The sequence below is a fragment of the Equus caballus genome, chromosome 20 (genome assembly GCF_041296265.1).
Source record: "Equus caballus isolate H_3958 breed thoroughbred chromosome 20, TB-T2T, whole genome shotgun sequence".
NCBI lineage: Eukaryota > Metazoa > Chordata > Mammalia > Perissodactyla > Equidae > Equus > Equus caballus.
The window spans coordinates 44266719-44290252 of NC_091703.1; the positions used below are offsets into that span (position 1 = coordinate 44266719).

At 52.6% G+C, this 23534-nt stretch overlaps 1 long non-coding RNA gene across 1 annotated transcript; it reads left to right on the forward strand.

The window, feature by feature from the left end:
* The first annotated feature begins 284 nt into the window (after positions 1–284).
* LOC138919649 (uncharacterized) lies at positions 285–2785 on the forward strand. The gene is made up of 2 exons (XR_011430035.1): positions 285–569; positions 690–2785. It is a non-coding gene; the product is annotated as an uncharacterized lncRNA (long non-coding RNA).
* The last annotated feature ends 20749 nt before the right edge of the window (positions 2786–23534 follow it).

Here is a 23534-nt window from a genome sequence, read left to right on the forward strand (position 1 = left end):
TGGGTCCGTTGGAGCCTGAAGTGGCTTTTAAGCTATTAGACTGAGCTCTGGGCACTTGCTAATCTAATTGTTTCAAAAGCCCTTGAAGGGTTTGAGTCTGAGCTCTTAAAATGCCAGAGAAGAGGGAAATCAGTGGTGGTGGGAGATGTGAGGGCCTGGCTTCTCTTCTCCCGCCCCCTTTCTGCTCTCCGTCTTCTTGGGGTTGGGGGAGGGGCCAGTTTGGGATGGAAGGGCCCCTCCCTCCAGGCTCTAAAGGTTCTGTGGCCCCTCCTCCGCCCGGCCTCAGGTCTCCCAGCAACCGTCTAATCAAACGCAACGCTGTCCCCGCTGAGCTGATGAGAACTAGGGCTGTCCAGGAGGCAGACACCCCGCCCCATGGGCAAAGCGTCTCACCTTCACCCCAGAAAACATGTCAACAGCTTCCCTGTGCCTGCACACCTATTCACGGGCTGGATGCTTAAGACAAAAAAGATGTCCCTGACCACAGAGAGCCCAGTGGTCCAGTGGGAGATCTGCTCTGGATGAACAGAAATGCGAGAGAAGTTGATCCTAAGAGCAGTGCAAACACAGTGAGCCCCAGGAACAGCGGGCGGGGTGGGGGGGGGGGGCAGAACTGGATGAGAGAATGGGGGAGCGCTCGACGAGAGGTGGCGTTTGAGCTGAGCCTGAAGGGTGGTTGGATTTTGCAGGTCGAGCTGGAAAGGAGGACACATCACGAGTCCAGGGAATTAACATGAACCACAAACAGGCCACGGGAGAGTGGAGGACCCGAAGGACCACCATCTCCTCATCAGGCTCTGACTCAGTTTCCTTGTCTGTAGAATGGATCACTGAACTAGCTCCTTGTGGACTTGAGATGCATTCTTCGAGCTTTGGAGTTCTATAGGGGAGCTTGGACCATTTCAGGGGGTAATCGGGAGAGCAGAACATGCGGGTCCAGCCCCCCACCCCCACTTCAACGAGAGCGAGAACTCTTAGCTGTTTTATATTTTGGATTTCAGTGTGAATTAAGTTCGTTAAAGGGTTGTACCACTTTTAAGCCCCTCTACCCTCTGTAAACTACTGGACTAGATGATTTCTTGGGTCTCTTCCAGCTCCGAGCTTAGAATTGTCTCCTTTCTCTTAGAGTCAGCCCTTTCTCTACTGAGAAGGACAGAGAGAGAAACAAATCCTGAGCTCTGATTGCCAGTGGCCCCGTTAGGAAATTCCACCCAAGGTCTGATGTCCTGGGTGGACTCCTTCCCAAATGCCCTGAGGAGTTCAGCCCCTCCGCCAAACCAGAATAAACTGATGAGCTGATTCCTGGAATTCCACTGTTAGAGCACCATCCCTTTCATTTAAGCCAAAGTCCCCCAATTTTTTTTCATGAGGATGAATTACATTTCCTTTCAGTGAATAGTGAAAAAGAGAGCTTGGGTTGCTGCCGATATACCTACAAGTTGTATAAGAAGAGGGGGTTGTTATTATTGGCAAAGGCCAAAGTTTGGACAGCAGCCCACCAAAGGGCTCAGAGATGTCCCAGCTAAGGCTTTCAGAGGGGATGGAGGGTCTCCAGGGACGCCGAAGGAAATTGTCAAGTAATCAAAGAATGAATGGACAAACAAAGAGGCCATTGCCAAAATGGGCTTCTCTCTTGAAAGGGCCAGTGTAGATGCTGTTATCAGTCATGTTTACCTTGGTGTGAGTGAAGTCTCTTAGAGCAAGAATTGGTGGGGAGGAGGAAAGGTTTTAGAAACTAGATGTCACTATATAAAAACATAACACAAAAAGAAAGGTGACGAGGGCAAGACAGTCACTCGAATAACTCTGTCCTGGCCTGGACCACCTGCCATCTCCCATCTTACCTCACCCAACCCCTAGCCTCCTCTTCACACTCTGCCTTTCTTCCCTGGAGGCCCAGCCCAGCTCAGGGCCTGGTGCTGAAAAGAGCTTTCAGGGTGAAGGGAAAGATATTTGGCCTGGAGCAGGTGGGGAGAGAAAGGGGGTGTCAGTCTGTGCCATCCTGATGGGTGTGGCCCACTCAGGGTAAACATGGAGGAGGGGCAGTGGCTTCCAGCCTCCTGAGCGATGGGGAGGAAGGAGTGGAAATTCCTACCTGCCTTCTGCTCCCTTCCCCACCTGCAGCCACAGCCCTGCACGTCACAAACAAAGCTCCGGTAGGAAGTCAAGGAGTCTTTGCAATGGCATCTGCCCCTGCCCAGGGCCTCTGCCCTTGGCAGGATCCAGGACAGGCCTTGGCTCCAGCCTTCAGCGCCTGGACCCCAGGACCGCCCACAGTCTCAGAGGCCTCTGCCCTGGCCCACTTCCCCGGCCCCATTCCCCACTTAGGAGCAGCTTCTGTCTGCAAAGCCGGGGTAGGTTTAAAAAAACAAAATCGATAGAAACTCCAGCGGGTCTTGCACATTCTTGGTTGAGAAGTCAGGTGTGCAACTTAGAACAACAGGCCACTTCACCTCTCTGGATTTCAGAGTCTTCCTCAACGGACAAAATCAGCGTGAAGACAGCTTGAAAAGTATACAGCCCCTTTCAAGGGTCAGCAATAAATATTAGGCCACTTAATCGTGGGTTCAAATCTTGCCTCCACCTCCCACTAGCTGGGTGCTCTTAGCCAAGTTACTAAGTTTTTGGCACCTCAGTTTGCTCATCAGAGGTGCTCCTGTGACCTATCTCAAAACTTTGGGAGGTGGGTTAAATGAGATAATGTGTGCAAACCACCCAGCCCAGGCCCCACAGGTAGCAGAGGTTACTTGTCTATGACTAAATTCCCTCGAACTGGAGATTGTAAGATGCACCGTTGTTTTATGTTCCACTAAGAAAGAAATGCTGCTGTCAATGGATTGAGAGACACATCTCAGATTTCAGAGACATGTGCACCTTAGAATTGATGAAATACTGTATCATTGGGAGGACGAGGAGGGGGCAAGAAGAATGTCAGTCCCGGGGCTGGCCTTGGCAAGCCATGCTGTGGTACGTGTCCCACGTATAAAGTAGAGGAAGATGGGCACGGCTGTTAGCTTAGGGCCAGTCTTCCTCAGCAAAAAAGAGGAGGATTGGTAGCAGATGTTAGCTCAGGGCTAATCTTCCTCAAAAAGAATAAAAAAAAGACTGTCAATCCCAGTGGTAGTAGCTTTCCATTTGGGATGCATTTTAGACTAGGATGCCCAGATTGCATCCCAATTAAACCATAACCTCTGGGGTGTGGCCCAGTAATCTCTCTGTGCCTTGGTCTCCCGCTCTATAAAACTGGGATAATTCTAGAATCTACTTCTGGGGCTGTTGTATTGAATGAGCTAATTCATGTAAACAATTTAGAATAGTGCCAGGCCCACAGAAATGTTGAAATAAATGTTAACGATTACTCAACTCTGTACCCCAGGTCCTGGCACACTCTAGGTGCTTCCTAAATGTGGGTTGAATAGAGGAGTAAACACCGTCATGTGACTGCTGCCCTGCCGGCCTGGCCCCCAACTGGGAGAGGCCCAAGTCTGGGGGCGGCCTCTGTCTGGGGGTGGGGGCCCAAGAAGAGGCTCACCTGCCCAAGGGCCTTCTGTCCAAAGTTCAAGGGAGCCGCACCCTTCCCTTCCTGGGCGCTGCACCCCGCCCCCTAGGGCTGCCGTGGGGTGGGCGCTCCCCCGCCAGACCCGCCACAGCCTCCTGGAGTCAATGACAAGAAGCAAACCTCTCCCCCGGTCTCCACCCCTCCCCTTTCCTGCTTTTCTTATGTTCTTTTCCATAAAGATTAGTCTGTGTTGCTCCTCTATCAAGGCCTGGAGGATAAACATGTGGTCCAGAGGCAGAGAAACCCCAGGCTTGAAGGCCCCGCTGCCCCCACCCAGGCAGCGTAAACCCAGGGCTTTTAAGCAAGGAATGGTTTTCAGTAAATCTCTCCTATCAGCAGAAACCTTTGAAAGAGTTTGTTTAAAGGCCAGGGAGATAAACAGCAAGGAGAAGTGTTTGTTTAAGATGTATGTTCTGTGTGGCCACTCTGGGGCCCGGATTCACATCTAAGGGAGAGGAGCCACTCAGAGACCAGGGTGGGGGCCTCCCAGGGGCGCCCAGGGCCTGTGGGTGTGGACTCCAGCCCAGGCAGGGACGGAGTTGTCAGGGGAGAGAAGCGAGCTGGACTGCACCTGCAGGCCCCTCCCAGGCTGGGGCAGGACACGGGGGTGGAAAGGAGCTGCAGGAAGGGGAAGGAGCCCTCCTCACCCTGTCAGGAGGGCAGGGAGGGGCTCCCAGAAGGAGCTGCTGGTTGGCTGCAGGCAGAAATCCCCCGGGAAGCCCGCTGCCCCGCCCCCAACTCAAAGTTCAGAACAGGCCCAGCTCAGGGCCCACCCCAGATGGCCCATACTCAGCAGCCCAAAATAAAGGAGGACTCGAATCTGGGTATCGCAGGCTCTGACCTTGGACAAGCCACCTACCCCATAACTCGAGCCCTAGTTCCTCTCTGTTGTGAAAATAACACGCCTGTCTCAAAGGATTTTGAATATTCCTCTTTCCATCTGACGAACAGGCATTGAGTACCTGCTTTATACCAGATACTGTTCTGAGTGCTTGGGATACAACGGTAAACAAAATAAACCAAGTCTCTGCCCATTTGGAACCTAAAATGGAGGGAAATAGACAATGAGCATGATAATGAGTAAATTACATATTACATTAGAAGGTGATGGGGGCCAGCCCCATGGCCGAGTGGTTGAGTTCACACGCTCCACTTCGGCAGCCCAGGGTTTCGCTGGTTTAGATCCTGGGCGCGGACATGGCACCGCTCGTCAAGCCATGCTGAGGCGGCGGCCCACATGCCACAACTAGGAGGACCCACAACTAAAAAAAAAAAATACACAACTATGTACCAGGGGACTTTGGGGAGAAAAAGAAAAAATAAAATCTTAAAGAAAAAAAAAAAAAAAAGAGGCAGAAGGTGATGGGAGCTATGGAAAGAAATGGAGCAGGGTACAAGGAATTGGGAATGGATGGTCTGGTTTGGGCTAACTGAGCAGGTGGCTTTGAAGGAGATGCAGATCTCAGAGGGGAGAGGGGTCCAGGCAGAACCTCAGCCAGGGCAACACCTGGGGAACTGAATGAAATGCCCTGTGTGAAACGCATGGCACAAGCTCTGGAGCATGGTCCTGTGGTCATAAATAATGGCGGATGTTGTCGTTAAAGCAATTATTAGGGCAGGGGGGCTCTCAGGGAGGAAGCAGGACCTGAGCTGGGCTTCCCCTGGAATTCCTTGTCCCTACCAAGTAGACAGGAGATAAGGCATCTCTGGAGCAAAGCATCTTGGAGATGGGGAGACAGGCAGACTAATGACAGGGCTCGTGGTACCTGAGGAGTCTGGGGACAAAGGCAGCTGGATTCTCTAGGAAAGCCCTCAGCCAGGAGCAGGAGTCTGGGCTCAGGTCCTGGCTCTGCCCCTTGCCTGCCAGGTCATCTGGAGCAAGTGAAGTGACTTACTGCTCCCTGGGTCTTTCTTTCCAGTAAATGGGAATAATATATCCTGCCCTCACAGGACGATCGGGAGGATGGAAGGGGGCACAGTGGGTGCTTGTGCCTGGGACACAGTAGATGCTCGGTAAACATTAGGTGTATTTTGGGCTCTCTCATTCTTTCAGAGTCCTTTTCGGTTCTTCCATGGGAGGCTGAGCTGGCTGGTGATGGGCCCAGCAGGTCCCAGAATTGAAGAAGCTGTTGGATCACTGAGCATTGTCATCATGCAGCTGCAAGGCTGTCCCACTGGGGAAAGTTTAGATTTGTTCCTGGGCTCCAAACGGAAGGTGGGAATTCCAGGGAAACAGATTTTCACTGCTCTCAGGAGGAATTTTCCAGTAGCGAGAGCGGTGCAGCAGTGGAATGGATCTCTTGAGAGTTGGTGAGCTCCTGCTGATGGGAGTCCTGTGAGCAGAGGTGGCTGAGTTTTGGATGGAGATTAAGCAGAGGGGCCCCCTGCTCTGGGAGGAGTTTGGGGATCCCTCCCAGCTGTGAGATTGGGGGCCCTATTCGAGGCTCCACAGTCCACGGAGATCTGCCTACACTCCAGACTTCCTCCATTACCTCGTGAAAACTTGCCTGACTTGTGTCCTTAGGGTTCTGCCATGAGAGGCCAGCATATTAGTCCTGCCAGGTAACCCAGGGGCAGTTAACAGGGTAAGGATGTGTTAACTCAAAGGTATGAGGAACGGAGCAATTTCAGGCACCGTGAGAGACCGAGGGACAGAGATGTTTGGGGAAACGTGCCGGAGTAGTTTAGCAGATAATTCCTAGTACCCTGCAAACTCTACCTACAAGAAGATGAACTTCGGCTAAGATCACAGACCTGAGGGCCCCCCTCGACCCTCCTCAAGAACCAGCAGAAGGACCAGGGGATCTCTGGGCGCCTTCTCCCTGCCGCACAGATGCCTTGCCAAGGAGAACTCGCTTGCCTGGCAGCTGGAAGCCTGCACTTTTCTTTTCAAAGCCTCTGCATCTCCTTTCCCTCCTCCTTCCTCCACCCCCCCCCCCCCAAAAAGGAGGATGCCCCTTCTGTTGAGTACACAGCCTGTAATTTTGCTGTCAGATCTCAGCCAGGAGGTCAGTGTTGTGACTGACTGTGTAAGGATCGCTCCCTTAAGGGTAATTACACTAAATTCCCCTCTGAAGGACAGCTCTCTCTGGATAGAATACAAGAAAACCCCGCATCCCCCATTCACGGAAATTCATGATTTCTGTGGTTGTCACCGGCACCCGGGCAGCGAGACACTGAGACGCTCCAACTACTCAGAGGTGAGTGTGCAGGGTGGCAGGACCCAGGCAGGAGGAGGGGAGGGGTGGATGGTCAAGCAACAAGAAGACAGGGGATCTAGAGGGGCCACATTGCGGGGGGGGGGCGGGGGGGGGCCAGCATCTTCACACTGAGCTGGCCACTCCCTGAACTGGAAAAGCAGGAAGGCCCCCTGCTGACATCCACCCCAGGAGAGGAGACCCCTGGATACTCACTCATTCCTTTGTTTAACAGGTTGGCTTTCGGTGCCCATCACCTGCTCTGCCCTGTACTAGGCACTGAAGGGGGACCCAGAGATGGGCAGCAGCCCCCTCTGAAAAGAGCTGGAGGGCTCTTGGGCAAAACAAAGCAGCCCCACATGAAAAGTGAGTTAGTATCCAAGCCCCCCACCCTCCCCGCCACCACCATCCCCAGACCCCTTCAGAGGGGCAACGCCCTGACCTTTGTCCCCATCTGCCTGGAGGTAGGATGGCAGAAATGGCCAAGACCTTCCAAAGGGAGTATCCGCACCTCAGCAGCCCCTGCACGGGCCCTTCTCCCCACCCCAGGGAGACCCAGCGAGAGTTGGGGAGTCACTCACCCACGACAAACAGTTAAAAGGAAGAAAGCGGGTCTGGCGATATCAATGCACTTTGATAACAATAAACTCCGCTTTTAATTTATGCTAATGTGTAGGGCTGTGGTGACAGTAAGAACTAAATTACAGAGTGGCTTTCGAGCTGGTAATTATCCCTCCATTTTTCGCTGCTCTGGAAGATGGACACACAATTATGCTCTCTTGCTGTATATTAATACAGATTCTTGACATCTTCAGCAGACCTGGAGCTGTCATGGAGCTTTTTGTCTCCTTTAATTGAAAATTAATGGTTACTGGGTTGCCACGGAAACAGAGGCCACGGACGCCAGTGGCGCTCACGTCTCACCGAGGGACTGCCGGCGTCAGGAGTCCGGAATGACCTTGAAAGTTAAAAGAAAAAAAAAAACTTAAAAAAGAAGGGGAGAGGGGGGAAATGAGGACAGGAGGCTGGGAGAGTGTGTCAGAGCTGAAAGAAGAGAGGAGAGAGAGAGAAGAGAAAGAAAGGAGAGAAAGGAAGAGGGAGAGAAAGGAGAGGAAAAGAAAAGATAAGAATTAAAAAGAGAAAATTGCAGAGGTTGGGAGCAGGGAAGCTTGAGAGGGGACATTAAAGTGGTAAGTTTTACCTCTTGGTTTTTGTCTCTTACATTTTTTCTAAAGGCCCGTTGAAACACTGGGAGCTGGGTCTCAGCTCCAAAATCCTTGATTCTACAAATCTGTGTGAGGAAGAATGACAGCATCGCCCAGAGCCCCCGAGGGGAAGTGACAAAGGCTCCTGGGTGCCATGGGCAGCAGCAGCAGACCAGGGGGCAGGGTGGAGGTGTGCGGTGTGGGCACCTCCCCAGGGCCAAGTGGGCTGTGCTGTCGAAAACGGGGGCTGCAGAGGGGACTTTGTCATGGGGAGCCCGGGAGCTGCCCCAACATTGCTCCCGCAGCAGTGAGCAGGTGAAAGGGCTCTGTTGGCTGGGCCTTCAGCCTGAAGACACAACAAAAGAACTCAAATGAGTCAGAGATGGGGGTACGATGACGAAGCGGGAGGGTCCTGGCAGGGGGAGGCCAGGGGTGGTTTGCCCAGGAAGATAAGAGATAAAGGGAGGCAGTTCTCTGAGCCTCTAGGACAGCCCTCCAGGGAGGCCAGTGGCTCTGGGCTTAGGAATGTTTTTTCCCTAAGAGAAGGTGGCAGGCTCAACTTAGGGGCACTGGGGACCCCTGAGCATTCTAGCAGGAAAGGTGGGCTCTTTCCTGATCAGCCCACCATACCAGTTCTTCAGTCCTGAGCATCAGCTCCAGAAATACAATTCAATTCAACAATTACTGGATGTCCACAGTGAACCAGGAGCCAAGCTAGTGCATCAGACGCAGAGCCGGCTCCCACTCCAGGCTCGGGGCAGACAGACACATTAACAAACAATTGCAAAATTAGCTACCCCTCAGAGATTTCTCTGCAAGGATGTTCATCACAGTATTGTTTATACTAGCAAAAATCTAGAAATAATCTGGATGACCAGCAATTGAGAATTGATAAAATGACATGCCTTACCATATACCCCAAAGATGGCACTGCACAGTCATTTTAAATTATACTGAAGTCAAATTATATTCAGTGACCTGGGGGAAAAGTTCACAATATTTTGTTTAGTGAAAAAAACAGTTTACAAAATGGTAATGTATTCATGATTCTATGATCCTGTTTCTAAATTTTTTGAGATATTTGTACATTAAGTATGTTATGCTATAATAAAAAGTTACATATGTGTATGTAAATGTGTGAATATGTGTGAGTATATGAACGTGAATATGTTTGTGAATGTTCAGGAGTGTGTGTGAGTGTCTAAGTGTGTGAATGTGTGAGTGTGTACTTTAAAAAAGTACAAATCTTATCATGGTTGTCTCTCAGTGGTGGAATTATGGCTGAACTTTATCTCCTTTTTTGTCTTTTTTGTATTTCCCAAGTTTTCTACAACAAATATACATAACATTTATTGACAGGTAAAAGAAAAGATGGTTTTGAAATTAGCTTCTCCAGAAACCGGTCCCCTAGAGATAAAATCCCCAGCCAGCAGCTCCCCCCTCACATCTCTGCAGAGATGAAGCCCCCCGGCCCAGGTGCCTTGCCCAAAAATCAGACTTGGCAGACCCTTGCCTCAATTACCAGTACACCATCCCAGGCTCTCACTCCCACCCAGACCCTTCCCCACCCCCTCCTGGCAACCACAGTGTCCAGAGATGGGAGGAGGGGCTGAGGACCCCCAGGAGGGGCTGTGGGGTGAGCCGGGCTGAGCAGATCCTGAAGTATACAGCCCTGGAGGCCAGGAATGACCCCTCCTTGGTTCCTGTGTGGATCTTAATCTCATTTCACAGACCAGGGAACTGAGGCCCAGAGAGGCTAATTGACTTGTGCCAAGTCACACAGCTGGTCAGTGGCAGAGCCGGAACCCAACCCCAGGGACTGTCTGCTTCCAGGTTTGTAGCCTGTGCACCTTTCTCTCCTGCCTCGTCCCTCAGCAGGTCCAGAGAACCCAGGTACAACTGGAAGCCTCTCGGAAGTGCTTGGATTTCTGGAATAAGCTCCATTCTGGGAAGGTCACCATGACAAACAGCATCTTTTCACCTTGGCAGGGCTGGAAGAGAGCAGTCATGTGACCCCAAGTTAGAGCTGGAGCTTTGGAGAAAGACTGGCTGGGAGTGGGGCTCTGGGGAAATGCATCCTTTCCCTCTCTCCCCAGGTACATCTTTAAGTCCCTGCCCCTCTCAGGCCCCCACACACCCGGCAGATGGGAGCTCTGTCCCTCCCCACAGTTCACGCCTTCGGCCCTGCCAAGTCTCCGTCTCCAAAATCAGAGCCCACATTCCCTTCCTCCAGGAAGCTTCAGGCGATTAACTTCATGTTGCCACAATTATTCCTCCACTCTGCCCCCTGATAATGAACAAACCACCCTTATTGCACACGTCCTCTGTGGCAGGCCCTAGTCCAAGCACTTTTCATGTGTTCACTCCATCTTCTCAACAACCCTATAAGGGGGTGCTCCTACTTTCTCCCAACGAGGCATAGAGAGGTTAGCGGACTTGGCCAAAGTCACACCGCAAATCAGTGGCAGAGTCAGAATTCGAACCCAGGCAGCCTGAGACCAGAAGCCACACTCTTAATCACCCCACCAACAACAATGCAAGGGTTTGAGGTTTCACTAGAATTCTGTTGCACTGGATGACCTGGAAATTCAGCAGCCCATCTGGGCAGGTCAGGGTGATAGCCTTGCCCCAAACAGGGGATCTTGCATTTGCGAGCAGGTGGCAACAGGCTCCTCCCCTATCTAGAGGGTGTAGCACATCTGACACATTGGCCTGGTCAACTCTGTCCTCACTGCCCTGCCACCAACACTCAGGACAGGCTCTGCACATGGGGAAGACTCAGAGCGGGGCTGGCTGACCAACTGAGGACAGTCCCTGGGGAAGGGTCCCAGGGGAGGGCCCCCATGTCTCTGCCTGCGCCGGGCTGAGCCCTGAGAACCAGAGGAGGCCTGGCATCCTTTCCTCTCCACCAGCCTCCACCCGCTGCCTACCCTTCTCCACTTCTCCCCTGTCCTTCCCCCCACCTCCCTGCCTCACCCCTGCCCACTTCCCTTCCCGCCCACTTTCCCGGAGAGAGAACAAACAAGAAGACAAACCAGCCGAGGAGGAGTCTGCGGAGGCAGCGAGGGGAGCGGGGAGCCAGCCTTCACTTCCCGGCTTCCCTGATCCCGACCTTAATCCCCCGCTCAGCATCCTGTCAGCCGGGTTGTTCTCGAGCTGACATTGCTGCAGGCGCCTTCTCGGCAGCCCTTCCTCAGATCTGCCTCCTCCGGGGACTTCTAAAGAGGAGCCTGAGGTTTCTCTGTTACAGCCGGCTTCACTCGCTGCCCTCAAGCAAAGCCTGGGCTCCCAGGGGGCCGTGGGGAGAGAGGGCTGCAGGGGGGCAGTGCTGGGCCTGACGTTTCGGAGGAAGATGGGAGGATGGAGGTGGCTGCACCCCAGAGGCTTCTAGAGTGAGGGTCAGGCCTGGGGCAGGAGCCCAGGCGGGGCTCTTCCTCTCCTCAAACAGGGGGAACCTTGCTCAGGTGTGTGAGCCTGAGAGGCAGAGGGGAAACTGAGGCTGGAGTCCAATGAATTCAGGCTGGCACTAGTTCTGGCTGTGGAGCAAGCAGAGGGGTCTGTGATTTTCTGAGTCTGGGAGATCAAGCTCAGGGTGGGTTTGGAGAAATGGGCAGCTGGGGTCTGCACAGTGTAGACGAAAGGAACCCACTTATACACAGTAATCAGTTGACTTCCTGAACACCTCCTGGGTGCTGGGTGCTAGGTGCTGGGAGAGAAACAGGAAAGGCAGCGAAGAGGGAGCTCTGCCATGCAGTAGCTGTGTGGCCTCGAGCCAGTCATTTGGCTTTTCTGAGTCCCATTTTTCTTATCTACAAGGTAGTGTGTGTGTGCGTGTGTGTGTGGTGGGGGGGGGCGAGTATGATAAAAGCTTCCTTGCAGGATCAGTGTGAAGTTTAGAGACATGTGCAGAGCACCTGGGGTTTAGGAGGATGTTTACTATTCATATCACTGTCCAGAGTTTTGTCTGGGTCCTCAGGAAGGAGGCTCTAGGCACAGGGGCGTCACCAGAGAGCATGCGTGCAGGTGAGTGTCTGGGGCGTGGTTTGGGCGGGGCCCCCGTGACACTGCTGGGTCTCTGTGTTTGAAATCAACATCCAGGGCAGTGGGCCCTGGCCAGCCCTGCCCCTCCCCCTACACTCCCACCCTCCTGCTTGTGACATACCCGTCCTGCCAAGGGGACAGGGATACAGGAGGCTCCTGCAAACCCAAGAAAGGGTGTTCCTTGAGCCCCTTCACATGGCCCCTCTCTCCCTGGAACCCCATCAGAGCCACGAGTGCTCCCGGGACTAAAGTGGAAGGTAGTACCCAGGACGCCAGACGCCCAGCTTCCTGTCCTGGGCATTTGCCCTCAGGCAGAGAGGTCTGAGACCCGGGTGCAGGCCGTGTGGGCTTCATGCGAGTCCACAGGGTCCCAAAGGCAAGAGGCTGGGGGAGTGGCAGAGAGGTTGCCTCTGCATCCAATCTTTTCCTTCCACAGGTGGGGGGAGCGAGTCCTGGGGAGTGGGCTGTGATCATGTTCTGAACTCGGTTACTCTACCTCCTCACTAAGATTCCTCTCTGGAGCAACTTCAAGAGCACTGGCTCTTCCTGTTGCCGGAATTTACATAGCTGGGTGGCCTTAGACAAGTTACTGAACCTCTCTGAGCCTTGGTGTCCTCCTCAGTCAAATAGGAATATTATTGCTTGTCAGTGTTGCGGTGCAGTAAAAATAAAGCAACTTAAAACAATGCCTGGCACGCAGTAAGAGCTCAAAGATGTGCAAACCACCTGAGCTGACACAGAAAGTTTTTTTTTATTGAGTTCATAATAGTTTACATCGACGTGAGATTTCAGTTGTACATTATTTCTTGTCTGTCACCACATAAGTGCTTCCCTTCACCCCCTGTGCCCCCCACCCCCCTTCCCCTGGTGACCACTGAACTGTTTTCTTTGTCCCAGTACTTGTTTATATTCCACATATGAGTGAAATCATCTGGTGTTTGTCTTTCTCAAACTGGCTTATTTCGCTTAGCATAATTCCCTCTAGGTCCTTCCATGTTACTGCAAATGGGACGAATTTGTCGTTTTTTCTGGCTGAGTAGTATTCCATTGTATATCTATACCACATCTTCTTTATCCAATCATCAGCCGATGGGCTTCCATGTCTTGGCTATTGCTAACACAAAAGTTTTGACTCAGGCTGAGACGGGTATGTCTGTATGAGCATTACTCGGTAGGAACAAGAAATAGAATGTTTCAGAGACAGAGTTTTAGGTTTCAGAAATGGGTATGAATGTCAAAAAGTCAAAGCAGCCAGATCAAAATGTCATATAACCATGCTTGGCACCTAACGGATGTTGGTAAACTCTCATTTCCTTCCTTACCTCCCTCTCTCCTTTCCTTTCTCCCTCCCTCCATTCCTTCCTTCCTCCTTTCCTCTCTCCCTTCCTTCCAGCCAAACCAGTGTTATCATTCTTCTGACCACTTCATTCCCGCCCTTCAGGAAAAGTCAGATTCCCCCCGACCTAACCCTAATGCTTCCTTCTCATCCTTAGGGGCAGGGGGAACTTCTGGGGCCCGCTTAGGGCTCTGTCGTCTCCAAGTCTTTGGGAAACCACTCGTCTCAGAATTCCCAGGAACTTAATAGCGATGCCAATTCCTGGAAACTCCCTACCCGCGGAACTGGCACCCAGGGGCGAGCCTGGGCATCAGCATTTAATAAGCTCCTCTGTGATTCTCACACCCACTGAATCTGAAAACCACCTCCTTGTGCTTTTCCTCTTTTGCACTGGGTCCACGCTGTGTGATCTCTGGCTTGTCAGAGAGTGTTTATTTAAAGTCCTTGTCTGGGGAATGTGGCCACTTCTCCCACCAGCCAGGAGATCCCTGAGGTCCAGAGGCCACTGGGCAGGACTGATCCCATGGTACCTGTAAACCCCACCCACCCCGCCCCGGTCTGCAGGAGTCAGGGGCTTCCTGGCCCATTTTCCACAGTGGACTCTGCATTCCTTGGGTTGGTACCCCTGGGTTTCCCCAGTAGGTGGCCTGGGACACCACTGGGGCTCCCTGCCCTGGCATTCAAAGAGACAGGCTCAGGCGGGGCGGGGCGGGTTGCCTTCAAACTTCCCAAGAACCTCCTGCACTGGGGTTTGCGGAGCAGGGCAGCTTTCTGCTGCTTCTTCCCTCCCTGGAGCGTCCCCCAAAGGATGGCTGCCCCAGTGACCGCGGGAGGACTGGGAGGGGGGCATGTCTCAGATCTCGGCCAGCTCACACCCCCAACAGTCCAAGCCCCCACACCCTGGTAACTATTCCCACTGGCCTTAGCATGAGTTACGTTCAACAGAACTCCTCCACAGGAGGTGCCCCTGGGAGAAGAGGGGCAGTGGGATGTATGAGTTTGAAGTCCTGGCTATTCACAACCAGTGGAACAGACCATGGCAAGTCCCTCCTGGTCTCTGCACCTCAATGACCCCATCTGGGAAGCAGCAGCTGAAAGTGGTGGGGCCTCAGAGAGACCATGGACATAAAAGTGCTAAGTGAACACACGTATGGATCCCTTAATTCGTATTTTATAGAATGAACCCTTTTGTACCCTCCCCCCAACAGGTGCAGGCTACCTAGGAAGCCCCTGGTCCCACTGCCTCCTCTCAGGGAGTCCCAGCCTCAAGCTCTCTGGCTCTTGAAACAAATCCATCTGTTTAGGGGGTTTCAGAGACAGCTGGGAGGGGCCCCCAACGACCCAACTCCTTCCAAATCGGTGGAGTCGGGGAACCCCATTGGAAGGCAGACTTGAGCCGTGATGTCTGCCCTGGGGGTGTCGGGGGAGACAGGGAGGACAGGCACCAGGGGCAGAGGACTCTGGGAGCAGATCCCGAAAATCCCATGGGTGTGAGACCAGAAACCCAAACCCCAGGCCCCCACCCCACCCTTCAAGCCACCGTCCGGAAAAAATAAACGATTTCCTGCAACCAGCTCCGAAACAAAGTCTGTGAGTGAGCTGTGACACATGTTACATAAATAGAAGCCGCAGAGGGGAAAAGCCTGTTTTCTCTTTCATTATTTATCACTCTCTAACCATCTCCAGCTGGGTGAGTAAACAGGCGCATTGGCCCATAATGAGGAACAGACCGCTGCCGTGGGGCTGCTGGAGGGGCCCGTGAGCGTGAGAGTGTGTGCCTGTGTCTGTCTGTCTGTCTGTCTGCTCCGAGAGGGACGTGTGGGAGTCTGCGAAGAAGAAGGCTCATGGGGTCACCTGGTTCCAGACAGCAAGGGGCTACCCACCCGGTGCCCGCCGGCAGCCTCCCCTCCCTGAGGGCTGGGCTGGGGATCGGTGTGCTGGATGGAGGAGGAGTCAGAAGGGGAGAGACTGTGTGGGCGGGAGAGGATGTGAGAGGTAGAGCAGAGTGTGAGGCTACGAATGTGCCGGGTCTCGGAGCATGACCCCCGAGGGGTGGCCTCTGAGTGCGGCCTTGGGGGTGTGTGGGAGTGGGGCGGGGGCGTGAGGGCGTGTGAAGGAGGGTGCCTGGAAGGGCTGTATGTAAGACAGTGAGACTGAGGGGGAGTGTGTATCTGATGATGTGGCCACATGTGAGTGTAGGTATGGGTGTGTGTGAGACCATGGGAGCATGTGTATGTGTGTGTGTGTGATCCTGGAGGTATATACAGATATGTGTGATTCTGTGACTTGGGAATGTGTGAACTATGTGTGAGTGTACATACCTGTGTGTCACTATGGGAGTATGGTATGTACATGTGAGTTTTTATGGCCTTAAGGTATTGCTACGGGTTGAATGCGTCCCCCTCCAAAAAAGATATGTTGAAGTTCTAATCCCCAGCACCTCAGAATATGACCTTAGTTGGGAATAGGGTCATTGTAGACACAGACGATGAGATCGTACTGAGGGCCGGCCCTGTGGCCGAGTGGTTAAGTTCCCACACTCCACTTCGGCAGCCCAGGGTTTTGCCGGTTCAAATCCTGGGCGTGGACATGGCACCGCTCATCAAGCCATGCTGAGGCGGCGTCCCACATGCCACAACTAGAAGGACCCACAACTAGAATACACAACCACGTACTGGGGCCTTTGGGGAGAAAAAGAAAAAATAAAATCTTAAAAAAAAAAAAAGATGAGGTCATACTGGAGTAGGGTGGCCCCGAATGCAGGATCACTAGCATCCTAATAAAAAGATGTCCACATGAAGATGGAGCCAGAGATTGGAATGATGTATCTACAAACCAAGTAACGCGTGTGGCTATCGGGCCCTAGCAAGAGACAAGGAAGGGTCCTCCCCGACAGGGTCTCAGAAGGGACCTTGACTTTGGACTTCTAGCCTCCAGAACTGAGACAATAAAGTTCTGTTGTCTTCAGTGACTCATTGTGTGGTGCGTTGTTACAGGAGCCCTAGGAAACTAATCCTGATGCATATGAACATGTTGTGTGAGCTTGAGAGGCTGCAAATAAGTGTGAGAAACCATGGGAATGTGTGTATATGAGATCCTGGTAGTGAAGATGGGTGTGGGTGTGACTGTCTGACTATGGGAGTGTGTAAATACGTGTGTAAGACCAGGGAATGTGTAAATGTGTATGTTTGTCCCTATCAGCACACACACACTCAGTACCTACATACCATCATCCTGGAAAGGAACCCAACAACCATCCTTCACTCCTGGCTGTCTCTGCATACCCCAGAACCCTTCCCTGACCTTGGGCAGCCCTGCCTGAGGCCAGGTCAGCCCTGGAGGAGGGCTGAGACAGTGCTGCTGAGGGCTGCCCACAGCCTGCCCCCACCCCAGGGTCATCTCGACATCAAGGTTTAAACCCTACCCCGGCCTGCAGGACCGAGTGCTCATCAGGGATCCTAATGGGGCCAGAGCCGGAGGCTGGAGGCAGTATGGTGTGGGGTCAGACTCCTTGTCTGTGGTCCTGGGCATTCTTGCCTGAAGCCTGATTCCTCTCTAGTTTGGGCTACTGAGCTGGTGTCACCTGTTCTGCATGGGGAGTTATAATGGAGATAGGCCTAAGCCCACAGAGTCTTGGAACAGAACTGGGTTCCTGAGCACCTGTGTTGACCAGGCCCATCCCAGTCGACAGCTGGGTGTCTCAGAGCCAGCTGGAGACCCAGCCTCCCTGGCCACGTCCAGACCAGCCTGATCTCCTACTGGCCCAGCCTCTGCTCCCCAGCCAGGGGACACCACAATTATTCAATTACTCAACAAAGCACACATCCACACGTCCCAAGGGCCATGTCTCAGAATCCTCAAAGGTGTCCCAGAGATGTCTTGTGGTGAGACCTCCGAGGAGTCACTCACCTCTGAGCCTCAGTTTCCCCTCTGTGAAAATGGCACAATCACCCTTGCCTTGCCTACTTTATAGGAATGGTGTTGGGAGTACGGGGTCTAACGGACATGAAGTTGTCTTATACAGAAAGACATGGCCTGACCTTGGTGAACGGCCCATCACAAAGGTAGCCCCACAGACAAAGACTACTGACGTCACCTCCGCCATCACAGTGGTTGGCTGTCTCCTTTTCCAGCTCCCCACCGTCTCTTCCCTTGGCTTTACAATCATTTGACTTAGTTCAGGGGTCAGCAAACTGGCCCCCACACCAAACCCTGCCTGTTTTTGTATGGTCTGTGAGCTAAGAACGACTTCTACAACAGATGGACGTTTGCTGTCAATCTGATAAGAGGGAGCATTAACTCGAAACCCCAATCAAGCAAAACGGTACCCTTCTCCCAGCCGGAAATCCCATTCTTCTCATTAGCAGACCTGTATTACAAAAAATTATAGGTAGTTATTATTGTAATTGTAATCCCATCAATAAAAATTTTGCGGAAATTTGTTTTCTCACATATTTCTCTTATATTGTTATATAAGTCCCTACATAATGTCCTCAATTTTGCCTCAGCCCACAAAGCCTAAAATATTTACTATCTGTCCCTTTACCGAAAAAGTTTGCTGGTCCCTGCCTCCACTACTGAACTCTGCCATTACAGAAACAAGTGGGCCATAGTTTGCCAAGCCCTGAAGGAGAACACTAAGCCCTTGGCCATTCTGGTTGGTTTGGAGAGGGGCCAAGTAAATCCCTAGACAGCTCCCAACCAGCCAGTGTTTGCTGGAGCAGTTCACTGGAATGAACTGGGCAGGATGTAAGTCTGAAGGTGATGGGATGCCCTTCAAGGACTCTGAGACTGAAGCCTGCCCAGGGAAAGGCAGAGTTAGCAATGCAGAGAACCCAAGGGCACTGTCTTGAGCCCCTGGATCACACATCACCTGCAGCCAGCCCTACCCCTTGGTTTTTCAGTAGCACGAGCCAATCAATTCCCATTGTTATTTAAGCCCATCTGAAGTGAATTTTCTGATACTTGCACCGATCTAAGAGGACAAAAGAAGAGTCTAATCCAGCTCAGGGCATTCAAGGAAAACTTCCAAAAGGAGGTGTCACCTAAGCTTGGTCTTAGGGTCAGCTATGAAAGCAAGTAGAAGAGAGGGTATTCCAAACAGAGGGCATGGCTGGAGAGGAAAGAGCACAGCACAAGCCGCAGATCCCAAGTAGCAGAGCTGGAAGTGGCCACAGAGAGAACTGGAGGTTCAAGAATGGACACCTTGTGTCCTGTGCACCAGGCCAAGGTGCCTGAATTTGGCCCTGTGGGGATGGATCTTGAGCAAGGCACGAGAAGTTCAGGTTGGCATTTTACATAGACCTTTTTGACCAATGTGGAGGATGGACGGGAAGGAGGTATGGGGAGGGGATCAGGTTGGAATCGGGGGGCAGTTAGAGGTTGCTGGAACATCCCAGGTAGATGACGATGAGGGTCCAGACCATTGGAGTGGGGTGGAGAGGAGGGAATGACCCTGAGTACTATTTGGGAAGCCACATCCACAAGACTTGGTGACTGACTGGATGTAAAAGGAAGGGACAGAAAGAATCAAGGGGGGATCCCTAGTTTCTAGAGTGATGGGGGTGGGGACGTGATGCCACCACTGGGAGAAGATGCAGAGGTGGGGCGTGCTTTTGGATACAGAAGATGATGTGCGTCTAGGACATGTTGAGTATGCCATCACTGGAGGCTCAGTGACATGGGGGTGGGAGCAAGGTCCAAAAACGCACCAGTACTGGAGCCATCAGTGTAGACGAGAGTGTCCAAGAGGACATGTAGCTTTGGAAGAGTAAGGGGTCAAGGTTGAAGCCTTGAGAACACCAAGCATTCAAGAGTGGACAGTGGGCGATGACATGAACCCACAGAAGCACATGGAAAGGAAAAGTCAAGGAGAACAGGAGGGCAGGTGTGGCGGGCGCCATGTCTCTTGGCACTTACCTCTAAAGGGGAAGGCTTCTCGCTTCCAACACCTGCTCTTTCCTGGCCGTGGAAACACCCTTGGCTCCAGCTCAGGAAAAGAGAGTTAATGTGCCTGGAAGCAGCTCTCAACCAATGACAAAGAGGGAGTGGGTGCATAAACACCCCAGCTCCTTGCCTCTGGTGTGGACAACTCGAGGCATGTCTCATACATTTTCCGGAGTTCCCCAGCAGGATTGCACCGCTCTTGGTCACAGCGGTGGCATAAGGTGCCCTATAACCCTCCCTGTATTAGCTTCCTGCCCGTCTTCCTCACTTTCCCACTCTCCTACTGGTGTTTCCCAGAGCCATATCCCAAATAAGCTACTTGTGCTTGAACCCTTGTCTCAGAGTTCGCTTCTGGGAGAATCTAAACTAAGACAACGGTGTCAATGAAAACCCAGTAAGTGGAAAATTTTAAGATGTTCTCTCCAGGTAACATTTGTTTTGGGGGGATCAGGTCATCTCTGGCCCATGCACAGTGCCCACCTCCCCACCGATGAGAGAGGCAGGCCAGTTTCTCCCCTGCTCCTGAGATTCTCAGCAGGGGACTTTCCACATCCTGAGGCTGGGCAGACTTCACTATCAAGAACCCTTTCCTACCTCTTGCCTCGGTTCCTCCTGCTTTCCAGGGGCTGCTGTGTGCAGGGAAGTCTGGTCACGGCCCCTTGCATAGAGCAAAGTCTTGGAAAGACTCCTCGGCCTGAGCCCACCCTTCCTTGGACCCCTGGCTCACTGCTCTCTCCTTCCAGCACTCCAGGTGCCTTTCCCTTTTCTCCCTTCATCGTATGTCCAGCCCTGTTGGTGTTCATCGCTTCTCTTTCTGTCTGCGATCCAGGGACTGGCTCTGACTGCCAGCCAGCGACCCACAGCAGGGCAGGGAGGGCTGGGTGGCCTGGAAACCCTCTCCACTTCCAGCAGACTCCTCACTTCTTACCTCTCAAGGCAAGGAACCAGGGGGAATGGCCTTGAACCAGAGTTCTGGGGGCAGGGCCCTCAAGAAGCCATGTAGCAGAGCGATGAAATGGACACTCCAGTGTGTCCCAAGCCAGGGTGTGAACACAGGCACCTCGCTTACGTTATTGTGGAACCATGTGTGAGTTCCAACCTCTTTGGGCGTTGTTCTTGTCATTTGTAAAGTGAGGATGATAACGGTATCCACCTGACTTGGGCTGGGTTCCTCAGAAGCAGGCCCTGGGACCACTATTCCAGTGCAGATGGTTGATTTAGGAGGCAAAGGAAACAGCAGTAGAGAAGCGAGGAAGTCGAACAAGGAAGGGAAGGCAGGCAGTAAAGTGTGCTGTCAAGCAGCTGCTAGGTGGGCTCGGTCCTGTTGGGGAACCCCTGGGAGTGCACATAGACACACACCTCAGTTGTGCCACCAGAGGGGTGAAGGAGTGGGGGTATTTATACACCAATTCCCATCCCTCACAAGTGGAGGGCTCCCCGGGAGAGGGTTAATTTCCCACACTTCTGCCTCATCCCCCCACAGTGGCAAAGTGGGCTCCAATGCCCAGAGGCAGCCCTCAGGCAAGGTAGGCAGGTGCCAGGGGCATAAGCGGTCAGGGTGAGGACATAAGGGCAGGGTACCACAGCATCTGGTGTACCACCTCAGAGGGCTGTTGGGAGGTGAAATGAGGTCACGCGTGAAGAATGCTTAACACACTGCCTGATCCCTGGTCAGTTCCTCTCTCATCAAGATCCAGCCTCTCTCCAGTCTTCAGATACCTGGCTCTACGGACTCCCTTCTGCCTAACAACCATGAGAGAGATCTCCGGGGCTACAGGGCCGGGGGTCAAAAGCAGAGGGGGCTGGAGGAGAAAAGGCCAGAAAGAAGAAGGAGTGCAGGAGAAGCAGGAAGGAGGTGGGCCCTGGGGCCCAGGCGAGTGTGGAATGTGACTCTCGGGCCAGTATGTGGAAGCCCCAGGAAACTGTGTGAGCCCCACTCCATGGGACCAACCAGATGCCACACACAATAAGGGACTTATAAAGACTCTCCATGATCTTCCCTTATAGCCCCACTATATCCACTGCCTCTGCCAGTTGGGTTACTGACTTCTCTTAAAAAAATAACACAAAACATTAAGACCCTTGTGGGGATCAGAGATACATATAAAAAGTGCCTGCTATACAGTAGGCGCTCAATAGGCGGTAGCTGTTTCCAGTGTGAGGCTACCTTGGTTTTGACCTTCCTCCTCCACATCCTACCTCACCCTCCAGCGCCAGCATCTGAGACCCCGAACCCTGGCCTCCAAGGTTCCATGGGGAAGGCATGCTTCCCTCGCCAAGCACCAAGTTCTGAAGGCACCCTGGGGGATCAACAGAAAGGGAGCACGGAGGAGCAATGGAAAGAAGGGGAGCACAGCCCTCTGGGAGAAAGGGATGGCTGGAGGTTGGGAGGGTGCTGCCTAGTCTCATCTTCTATCCAAGTCCCCACCCTGACCCCCAGCTCTTTCTCTCCAACCATTGCAGACACATTTACTGGAATGTTCTAAATCCCCCACCACACCTGCAGGGAGCTGACTTGCCCTAAGGTGTCAGGCTATTTTTTTTTTTACTTTGCTCTAAAGTATCAAATCCTAATCAAATCAAATCAACAAGCATTTACTGTATACCTACTATGCAAAACACACCACGCTGGGTGCAACAGGAAATCCCAAAATGACTAAAATTTGTGGGTCCCTGACCTCAGGAGTCTATTATCTGGTTGAGAGATGAGGCATAAATGGCTAAACAATTAACGAAAATTACAACGTGTTAAAAGTTACTAGGTGCTTATTAAAGAAAAGTTAGCCAACAACACATTGTAACAACAGCATGAGTGCTAAAGAGGAGAGGGAAAGAGGTGGAAGTAGCCTGGGTAAATCAAGAAATAAGGGGAGCAGCTCATATCTACCCAATGCCCGTTTGAGAAGAACCCTACTGACTCATACTACTCCTCACCACCTCTCTGCCAGGCCCTCATCTTTCTCCCTGTTCCCAGTGGAAGAAAGCAAGATTAAGCCCCTTGCTTCAGGATTTCAGGCTAGAATGTAACAGAATTGGGATGTAAATCCAAGCGTCTTCACAAGGGAGGAAGACGTAGCTCAGGTGCATCTTCACGTAGCTGCAAGAGCTCACGTAGCTCTTGAAGGATGAACCACACGAAGGGAGAAGGGGTTCTTTGTCTGTGCCCGCTCCATGGTGTCCTTGCCCCAGGCACACCCCCTCCTCAGTGAATGGCAGGGTGCCAGCATGCGAGAGGGGACGGTGTTGGGTCTGCCCTCTTGGCCCATCCCTGTGTGTGTCCTCTCTCTCCCTGTAAGGAAATCCCTCCATGGAGGGGTCTCATGTGACCCCTAGACGCTGTGTTCTAATTGATGGAAAATTGTCCACTGCTTGTCAGGTTATTGTTCATTTCCTGATCCTTAATGACTCATTTTCCACCAATCAGCCCAGAGTCCCCTGCCTACCACCCCCTGGACAAGGCCTGAATCGGAGCCCCTAAAAGTGGCTACAGGGGGGCCTGCAAACATCCCCCAGGGCCTGGCACCAAGAAGGGTAGCCTGGCCCCACCCCCAGCCCTGGGTGCCCTGCCCTCCCCAGCCCCCAAGGACCGCTCCCCACACCGCACGGTCCTCTACTCAGGGCAATGTGGTAAGCTGATAAGCCTCTCCCCAGGGCTAGGAGCCCCCCTTAAAAAGGGGGGAGTCTGCAGAGTGCCTTGAAGGTTCCTGGCACAGTTCATTAAGATATCAACCCTTAATGAAATATTTCTTTGTTTAAATCATCATTTATCTTGGGGAATGGGAGCCTTTGTGGCAAAGGAGAAGGCTGCCCCCTTCCAGCCCTCCCCCATCTCCAGCCAGCACAGATCCTGGGGCTTGTGAGTCAGAAAGATTGGGAAGCAGCGTGGGGAGGAGCAGCTAAGAGGTGGGGAAGGGAGGGTTCCAGAGTGCAGGAGCCACAGGGGGAGGGGGGAGCGACTTGACTGAGCAAGAGGCAAAGGAGGAGAGAGGAAAAGAAGGCCCTGGGTGGGGGGAGGACACTGCACAGAAAGAAGCCTGTGTGCAGTGTGACCCCAATGGCCAAATGTTGGAAACAACCCAACTGTCCACCACGAGGAGGCTGAGTCCACTGATATGGCACAGCGCTCTCCAGCAACCTTGCCAATCAACGACCTAGAGATACCTGTAGCAAAACTGAATTAATCTCAGCAACTCGAAGTTGAATAAAAACCACCACCAACACAAAGTCAAGCCAGGAGCAGGATACTTTTC